General features: G+C 49.5%; 1 protein-coding gene across 4 annotated transcripts in view; it reads right to left on the bottom strand.

The window, feature by feature from the left end:
- Positions 1–6393, bottom strand: part of ABHD6 (abhydrolase domain containing 6, acylglycerol lipase) — a 42869-nt gene extending 36476 nt beyond the window's left edge. The window contains exon 1 of one of the 4 annotated variants that reach the window (XM_046661640.1): positions 6341–6393. The gene's annotated coding sequence lies outside the window, so the exon portion shown is untranslated. The remainder of the gene's footprint in view (positions 1–6340) is intronic. The other 3 variants (XM_046661648.1, XM_046661665.1, XM_046661657.1) reach the window with 3 other exon arrangements.
- Positions 6394–9371: the final 2978 nt, after the last annotated feature.

Genomic DNA, 9371 nt, shown 5'->3' on the forward strand with positions numbered 1-9371 from the left:
GCTGAGGCGGCATCCCACATGCCCCAACCAGAGGCACTCACAACTAGAACATACAACTATGTACTGGGGGGTTTTGGGGAGAAGAAGTAGGAAAAAAAATTTGTGAAGTGTTTCTGGGTGGATACACAAGAAACGGGCAATCATGGCTGGCCCTGGGAAGGGTCACTGAGGGGTAGGGGCAGAAAAGAGGGGGACTTGGCACTGCCGTTCTTTTGTACCTTTTGAATTGCTACCATGGGCATGTATAAGGTTTTCCCTATTTAATTAAAAAATATAATATAAACTCTCAAATAAAATGCTCTATCCTACACTGCCCGATACAGTAGCCACCAGCCACATGAAGCTGTTTAAATTTAAATGATCGAAATTAAATAAAATTTAAAAGTCAGTTCCTTGGCTGCGCTAGTTACATTTCACGTGCTCGATAGTCACATGTAGCTCGTGGCTACCATATTGGACGTCAAAAATAGAAATATTTTCATTATCACAAAAAGTCCTACTAGCTAGTCTTGGACTCCATGCTAGTTAAAAAGGCCCATTAGAGAGAGCAACCAAACCTTAATTGTTTATCACGATGAGGGAAGAAATACAGATTGTCAATGCCATTAGGCTGAAAACCCCTCTCTCTCCACACCAGCTAGATGGCTTGGCTGCCACTAAGAAAACAAAGACTGGGAGGCAGGATTCCTGTGACTGTCCAAAGGTTAAGTCAGCATGGCAGGAACCTGTCATTAAGAGTCAAAGTCTAGCACTCTAAGATAGAAGATAAGAATTTCCATCCTGAAGAATAAACATAGTTAAAATGTCCATTCTACCTAAAGCAATCTACAGATTCAATGCTATCCCAATCAGAATCCCAATGACATTCTTTACAGAATTAGAACAAAGAATCCTAAAATTCATATGGGGCAACAAAAGACCCCGAATTTCTAAAGCAATCCTGAGAAAAAAGAACAAAACGGGAGGCATCACAATCCCTGACTTCAAAACATACTACAAAGCTACAGTAATAAAAACAGCATGGTACTGGTACAAAAACAGGTGCACAGATCAATGGAACAGAATTGAAAGCCCAGAAATAAAACCACACATCTATGGACAGCTTATATTTGACAAAGGAGCTGAGGGCAGACAATGGAGAAAAGAAAGTCTTTTCAACAAATGGTGCTGGGAAAACTGGAAAGCCACATGTAAAAGAATGAAAATTGACCATTCTTTTTCACCATTCACCAAAATAAACTCAAAATGGATTAAAGACCTAAAGGTGAGACCTGAAACCATAAGGCTTCTGGAAGAAAACATAGGCAGTACACTCTTTGACATCAGTATTAAAAGGATCTTTTCGGACACCATGCCTTCTCAGAGAAGGGAAACAATAGAAAGAATAAACAAATGGGACTTCATCAGACTAAAGAGCTTCTTCAAGGCAAATGAAAACAGGATTGAAACAAAAAAACAACCCACTAACTGGGAAAAAATATTTGCAAGTCATATATCTGTCAAAGGCTTAATATCCGTAATATATAAAGAACTCTCGCAACTCAACCACAAAACATCAAACAACCCAATCAAAAAATGGGCTGGAGACATGAACAGACATTTCTCCAAAGAAGATATACTGATGGCCAATAGGCACATGAAAAGATGCTCATCATCGCTGATCATCAGGGAAATGCAAATCAAAACTACACTAAGATATCACCTTACACCCGTTAGAATGACAAAAATATCTAAAACTAATAGCAACAAATGTTGGAGAGGTTGCGGAGAAAAAGGAACCCTCATACACTGCTGGTGGGAATGCAAACTGGTGCAGCCACTATGGAAAACAGTATGGAGATTCCTCAAAAAACTAAAAATAGAACTACCATACGATCCAGCCATCCCACTACTGGGTATTCATCCAAAGAGCCTGAAGTCAGCAATCCCAAAAGTCCTGTGCACCCCAATGTTTATTGCAGCACTGTTTACAATAGCCAAGACGTGGAAGCAACCTAAGTGCCCATCAACAGACGAATGGATAAAGAAGATGTGGTACATATATACAATGGAATACTACTGAGCTGCAAAACAGAACAAAATCATTCCATTTGCAATAACATGGATGGACCTTGAGAGAATTATGTTAAGTGAAATAAGCCAGCGAGAGAAAGATAATCTGTGTATGACTCCACTCATATGAGGAATTTAAAACTATGGACCAAGAACAGTTTAGTGGATACCAGGGGAAAGGTGGGGTGGGGGGTGGGCACAAAGGGTGAAGTGGTGCACCTACAACATGACTGACAAACATTAATGTACAATTGAAATTTCACAAGATTGTAACCTATCAATAACTCAATAAAAAAAAAGATACAAAAAAAAAAAAAAAAAAAAAAGAATTTCCATCCTGGAACCACACACAGTGCATAAACCAGAAATCTGTATCTCCTTTGCCGTTCTGGGAGAGGTACCCCTAAGAGGATTCTCTCTGTCCTGCTTTGTACCAAAGCACTAGCAACTGGTTCCCCCGGAGGCTCTTGCTCAAGAACTGCCAAGCCCACAGCCCTCCCCCCTGCTTCTGCCACCTGGGGCAACACTGTGAGCAGGGAAACAGCCTCGCCAGGCTGGTCCTACCTGCAAAGAATCAGAGAACCAGAATATCCTGCTACGCAATCCTCTGGAGAAGGGACACAGCCGGAGGAGTGACAGGCAGGCGGATCAATCAGAGGCCCAACTGGAAGGCAGTGGCTTATGTACCCTGTGATATATCTTCTAAAAAATCATACTGGCCAAGAAGCAAGGCAATGAAATACAAACAGTTGCCTGGATCTTCAAAACATTGGGCTCTGGGGTCAAGATGCGGACTGTGGTGATAATCTGAAAGAACCTCCTGCTTGAAATCATGTTTAAAACAGCGAAACCCTACAGAAATACAAGCCAGTCTCCTACGGGATAAGAGAGGAGCTAACAGTCACTGGACACTTTACCTCCAAGGACCCCAAAGTCTTCAGGTCCTCAGAGAGCCCAGAATAAGCTTTTATTTGAACACTTCCCCAAGAATTAGTATGAATGTGCTGTCGTCAGCCGAGGTCACCTCTCAAAGGTAAAGTGCTACAAAGAGCATCACATAAGTGACTCTTTCCCACGACTGAAAGGAATTAAAGTAGCCCTCTATAATGGCGTGCAATAGCTGAGGGCCTAAAATAGAACCTCGGCACCTAAAAACAACCTCCCGTTGCCTGAATCTGCTCTCCTAAGCAAAAGGAAAAGCAAGCAGCTTAAAGAGGGTTTTGTCACTTCTAAAGGAGGTGATCTTGGTGTACAGTATCTTCCAAGAGCAGGGGCAAAGTTGGTGTTAGAGAAAAAGGAGCCCTGCTAGAAACAGCCGGGAGGCGTCTATGAGGACACAGATTGTACCAGGACACGATTTCTGGCTCCCAGCAAGAGGGCCAGCCTTCAAGCCCTTCGTGAGCTGGTCTCCACCTTTTTTCCAGCCAGAATCTTCTCCCCAGAGGAAATCTCTGTACCGCACGACAATTACAGGCAAAATTTCATCATTAGGAATAAAATAGAGTTTTGTTTAGAACTTAATCCAAATAAATAAAAATCAAATCTGTCTATTTTAAAAGCAATAGTAAATATTAAACAAAATTTAGGTTCTAACTGCAATTCCATGATAATTCTTTGAACAAAGAATAAATCTCTTGTAGGCCGTCTTACAGTATCATAAATCCTTCCAGTTAGTATTTGGTGACCACCGTGCTGTCATAAAGAGGACATTTTTGCAAAAATGCCTCATTGATTTCTCAAGGGCCTCTCAATTCTTTGATTTTCAAATCTCTCTCCCTTTCTCTTCATCAGTTACCAGGTTTCACGCTGCCAGACCCTCACCTACACCTGCCCTGGCACGTCACTCAGGCACTTCTCGTCACTCGCTCTGGTTTCATAAGATCTCGCCTCTCTCACAAGAGTCACCATTTCAGTTTCCATTGTTTGTCTTGTATTTGCGAAATGGGAGAGACACATGACCGAGATGTGGATGCTCCTGGGGACTGGCTAGACACCAGGGTTGAAAACAGAGGGAGGGCTGATGGAGTGGGAGCTAAACTTGTAAGTGGCAAGTCCATTAATGAGTATTTTCCTGTTATGATGATTTCTGCTTCCCCTCTACAACCTGGAAACTGTGGGGAATCAGACACTGAATACAGATAATACCAGTGGAAGAGGTAGGATTTGAACTCAAGTCTCTCTGATCTTCCAGTGGAAATCCTCTGGGTTATGAACAAAAACAAACATGTGATTATAATGTTAAGTACCACGCGGAGCCATTCTCCCTGTGACCAGGCAGCAGCTCAATGAAGGGAGTTTGGTGTTGCAGGGTTCAGAAATCCTCAGTCTATCTTTACTTCAGAAACCACCCCATGCCCCCTGCAGACCTCTCTGTCCTGGGGCTTCACCAAGCAGGTGGGAAGAGGGGCCTTGGGGAGAGCTTCTGATCCTGCCAACACAACTGCACCCAAGAGGACAAAGCAGACGCGCATAGTAGAACTCTCCAAATGCCACCATGGGGGTGGGAGGCAGCGGGGTCCCAGCCATGGGATCCCAGGAGAGAAAGGAACAGCTTTTAATTGGGGGCAGGGAGGAAATCAGAGGAATGTTCCTGGAGGTGACAGCTAAGCGGGAGCCTAACGGGTGGGTTAAATTTAGACATCAGAGATTCCAGGGAGGCCATTCCCAGAGGGACGAGCCTAAGCAGAGGCAGCAGTGGGGAAGAACAAGTGTTCACTGGCCTGGGTCACAGCAAAGGAAGCAGGAGGGAAGGAGGAGCTCAGGATACAAAGGCGGGAGTGGCAAGGTCTCCAGGGGCAGAGGCTGATGGGCTGGGGCAGCACAGGGAGCCCAGGAAGCGCCCACTAACCATCCCAGGACCTGCTTTGCATCCCAGCCCTGGTACTTGCTGTGTGGCCTCGAGCAAGTCCCTTCTCCTCTCTGGGCAACAGTTTCCTTGAGGAGGGTACCCAGGACCCCTTGCTAGTCTGAGAACCTAATCTGACAAAAATAAATTGGTGCTAAGAACACAGTTATTAATTTCTCCTATTTCTAACTTCCTATGTTATAAAAACGTTGTTGATAAGGATTTATTAGTTATAATCGGGTAAAAATAAGTCTAGTGGTTCAAAATAGAGGCTTTGAGGTCAGACTCACTGTGTGTCCTGGGAAGGGACCACCTCTGGAAGCCTCACATTCCTCCTCTGAGAAATGGGCAGAGCACTGGTAACTACCATGGGGCTGCTGGGAGGAATAAGGCAGGTCATCTTTCAAAGGTGCTTAGGACACGGTCTGGCACCCAGTGCTTGCTTATTCTATATAAGCTATTATTAATAATAAACTATATTTAACTGTCAGCCAGGTGGAGCGAGCCATTAGGGATTGCTGAGCAGGCGACAGATGAAGCAAATGCCGGCCTCGGGTCCCAGCTTGGGACCTCTTCTGAAGCACTCAGTCCCTGGGGCATTGAGAGGGCTCAACATACACATCGCTGGATGCACAGCTTCTAGACCGGCCAGCACCTCTTCCTCCCTTCCTCCCTCGCTCTGTCAACTTGGCCTCCTCCATTAGTCTGTGGGTTCAGGGGTGCAAATCTTGCCCTGCAGCCGGCGTTACACAATCCGCATTTCCAAGACTGCCGGGAAGCCGGCGAAGGTGTAGGCTGGGGACGCTGGGTGCGGCTGCGGGCGGGCACCGGGCTGCCAGAGTGGTTGGACCAGCATCCTGACTCTCGGCTTGCGGGGAGGAGGGGGCGCAAGGAGGGAATTGGGGCGGGCTGAGGAAAAGGTAGCTGAAAGGCCGCTGGGGGTAGCTATTGGCTGGGAGAGGTCTTGAGGGGTGCAAATGGCTGGGGTGGGATGGGGGGTGGTGAATTCGGCTGGGAGGGCGAGCTGCAGCCCTTCCCCAGGAAGTAGGGGGAAGGAGGTGCAGTGCCTCCAGACCAGGCACTGGGAGGGGCGCATAGGCGCCGGGGCCGGCGCAAGCGGTGGGGAGGCGGAGGAGAAAGAGGGTGCAGGTCCCCGGCTCGGCCTCACCTTGTCCCCGGGCTTCGGGCGGCAGGCTGCCCGGACCCGCGAAGCAGGGGGACCAGGGGATCACACCTATCCAGGCACCGGAAGGGAGGGCGCAGGGGCTGATGCCGGAGCGGGGGACGGAGTAGAAAGGGAGGTGCAGGTCCCCGACCCATCTTCACCCGGTGCGCCGCCCGGCGGCAGGCCAGGCAGCCCGGACTCGGGAAGCGGAGGGCAGGTCACGGGGCCATTGGGAGAGCCCCCGGACACCCCATCCTCGGTGCGCAGCCCGCGCTCACCTGGCCTGACCTCAGCCTCCTAGGTCCCGCCCGCGCGATTCAGACGCCGGTCCTCGAGCTGCGCGGCGCTCGGCTCCAGGCTCCCGGCTCCCGGCGCCGGCTCTGCTGGCCGCCTTAAAGGCGCGGCGCGCCGGACCACGTCCTCCGACAGAAAAGCCGGCTCCGCCCGCGCGGCTCCCCCGCTGCCGCTTTCGGTATTAGGAGGGGGTCCGGGGCAAGAATCCCCAACTCCTCCGCACCCCAGGCTCCCAGGGCTAAACCCAGAGGGTGGAGCCAGTATCCTGCACAACCCGACCCCAGCAACCTGTCTCCAAGCATCCAAGCGCCAAGACCCGAGCACGAGCGCCTACTGTGTTCCGGGCGCCCGCTAGGTGCAGAGGGCGGACCCCAGTTACCCCGCCCCCGCCCCTAAAGAGCTCCCTTGCGGAGTGGGGGAGGGATTGGAACCCGAGGAGCCACAGTTCCACAAAGCGACGCCAGAATTCGTCGGGGCATTGTTTCATTTATTGAGCACCTACTCTGCGCCTGGCCCTGCTGGGCACGGCATTCGCCAAAGTGACTCAGGCTGGGTCTCTGCCCCCAAAGGGCTCGAAGGGACAGACACGGGGTCACAGGCAAGTGAAGCAACACCGCCTTACATGGGTTGTTTCATCTAATTATGTTAGATGGGCATTGTGGTTGTTTTCCTTTCCCAGAAGAAAGGCGAGGGGCTTGCCCAGGAGTTCAGCCTGTAAAGGACGGAACGGGGACCTCCAACCCGGGATCTCCTGGATCCAAAGCTCTGGGGGCAAAATGGCGGTCTTGGAAGGCTTTCAGCCACCACTGGGTAAATCCCACTGTGGTCATTTCTTCCTTGTAATGACGATTAAACCACACTAGGCAGAAAATAGGGAGGGGAGCACAGAAGTTATCGCCCATTAAACACAAACGATGTTTTCTGACTAGCTGCCACAAAGCCCGTGTTTTTTCTATCCACCACAAAGCCTGGGTTTTTGAGCAACCAGCCTCAGTTTACCACTCCAACCTCATCTCGTAGCATTCCAAGGGCACCCAGGCTGAACTCTACCACCTCAGTTTTTGCCTGGGCTGTTCCCTCCACCAAGAACTCTCTTCCTTTCCTGCTTGGCCTGGCTACTCCTTCCTCTTTTCTATGACTCAATTTAAATGTCACTTCCTCCAGGAGGCCTTCCTTGTCTCCTTTGGGCCCACACTGCACTGTGGGCTTCATCCATAAGAATGTTTATATAAAATTCATTTAGCAGAAATTTACTGAGCACTCACTATGTGCTGAGCAGTGTGTGTGTGTGTGTGTGTGTGTGTGTGTGTGTGTGGTGGGAGGTGCCTTCCTGCTGCGCTGAGTTTGTGGCTTGCTTGTCTGCCTCTTGCTCCGGACCTAGGTGGGACCAGTGGCCGGCAGGACTCTCTTGGCCATTTAAATCCCCACAAAGGCAGCCTCCGGCCCACCAAGCCCTCCAGGCTGGCAGAACCTGGCTGAGTTGGGCAGCTCCTGGGTTTTAAGAATGGGACAGGAACAAGAAGCCCCAAAGATGTGGCAAAGGGACATCTCTGAGGCCACTGGTGACCACCCTGTAAAATCTACCTCTGTCAGGGCTGCTGGAATCCTTCCAGAGTTTGGGGCAATCTCCCTGGCTTGGGCTGGAGCATCTTCCTCTTTGGTGTCCTTTGCCTTATCACTCAGACTTCAAGAGCTGCATTTGACTGGCTTCACGGAATTGTTCTCCAGGCTTCAGGGACAATTTCCTTATCAAAGGACATGTTGCCCAGTTCTACCTCTCTGCCCTTCTCTCTCCTGCCTGCCAAACTTGAACCCTTCCAAGCTAGCTATCCTCCAGTAGCCCCAGAGCAGGCCCAGAGCGGCAGCAAGGAGTAAGACAACCTGGCTTTTAATCCCCCACATGCCACTTCTTAGCAATCTTAGGCGCAGGGAGCTTTCACCAAACAGGTGTTGTGGGGGTGAGTAAATAAATGAATGAATGAAATGCATGAATGACTTCCTGGAAGGCCCCAACCTGGAAGCCATCAATAAACTTTACCTAGTCTATTTGAAAACAATTGTCTTTTAAAATTTAAAATTTGCTCTCTCCAGAACCTTAAAAATGGGTCGTTCATCTTTTCTTTTAACTCATAGCCTATGATCCCAGGGGCCTCCTAGGGTCTGGAGTTTCTAAATCCAGACTTTTCCCCCAGAGTTTTATACTTAGATACACCAAGTTAAGCCCCAGATGGGAGTCACATTCTCTGTGACTCTTCTCCACTTGGTGACGGACAGGAGAGAAGCTCTAGTTAGCCCCTGTTTCACAGTGAAGCCCAGGGGAGAGGCAGGGAGGGTGATGAGGGGACTCACCTGCAGTCCCTCTCTGAGCCAGTGAAGCCCCTGAGTGCTGTCACTGAAGAATCAGGCACAGGCTCAGGAGCCACCCACATTCCAGTGGCACCTCAGTCATCCCTGATAGAAACTCCGTCTTACCTGACACGTCCCTCCAGCATTAGGAAAGACTTCTGAAACCTCTCCTCTGCCGGGAGCAGCAGCACAGGACCCCAGGCTTTGCCCTGACCTGTAGTGTGGACCTCTCCTGGACTCAGCAGCATACCCATCAGAACTGAGTGGTGTCAATGGTTGCCACCGTTTAATGCAACTTATTACCTACTGGACACTGGGCATCATCTCACTTAGTCCTCACAATCACCCTGTGAGATGTGCTAACCCTCATTACAGAGGGGACCACTGAGGCACAGAGGGGTTAACTGACGCGCTCAAGATCCCATAGCCAGTGGTGGGGCCAGCAGTCGAAGGAGTTCATTCATTCATTCATCAAACATTACCGACCACCTACTACATACTAGGTACTCTATGGGTGAACACTTCTTGCCCTCAAGAACTTAAGAGTCTGGGCCAGCCTGGTGGCACAGCAGTTAAGTTCGCATGGTCTGCTTTAGCAGCCCAGGCTTCACTGGTTCAGATCCCGGGTGCAGACATGGCACCGCTTGTCAAGCCATGCTGTGGTAGGCG

The sequence above is a fragment of the Equus quagga genome, chromosome 1 (assembly GCF_021613505.1).
Source record: "Equus quagga isolate Etosha38 chromosome 1, UCLA_HA_Equagga_1.0, whole genome shotgun sequence".
NCBI classification, from domain to species: domain Eukaryota; kingdom Metazoa; phylum Chordata; class Mammalia; order Perissodactyla; family Equidae; genus Equus; species Equus quagga.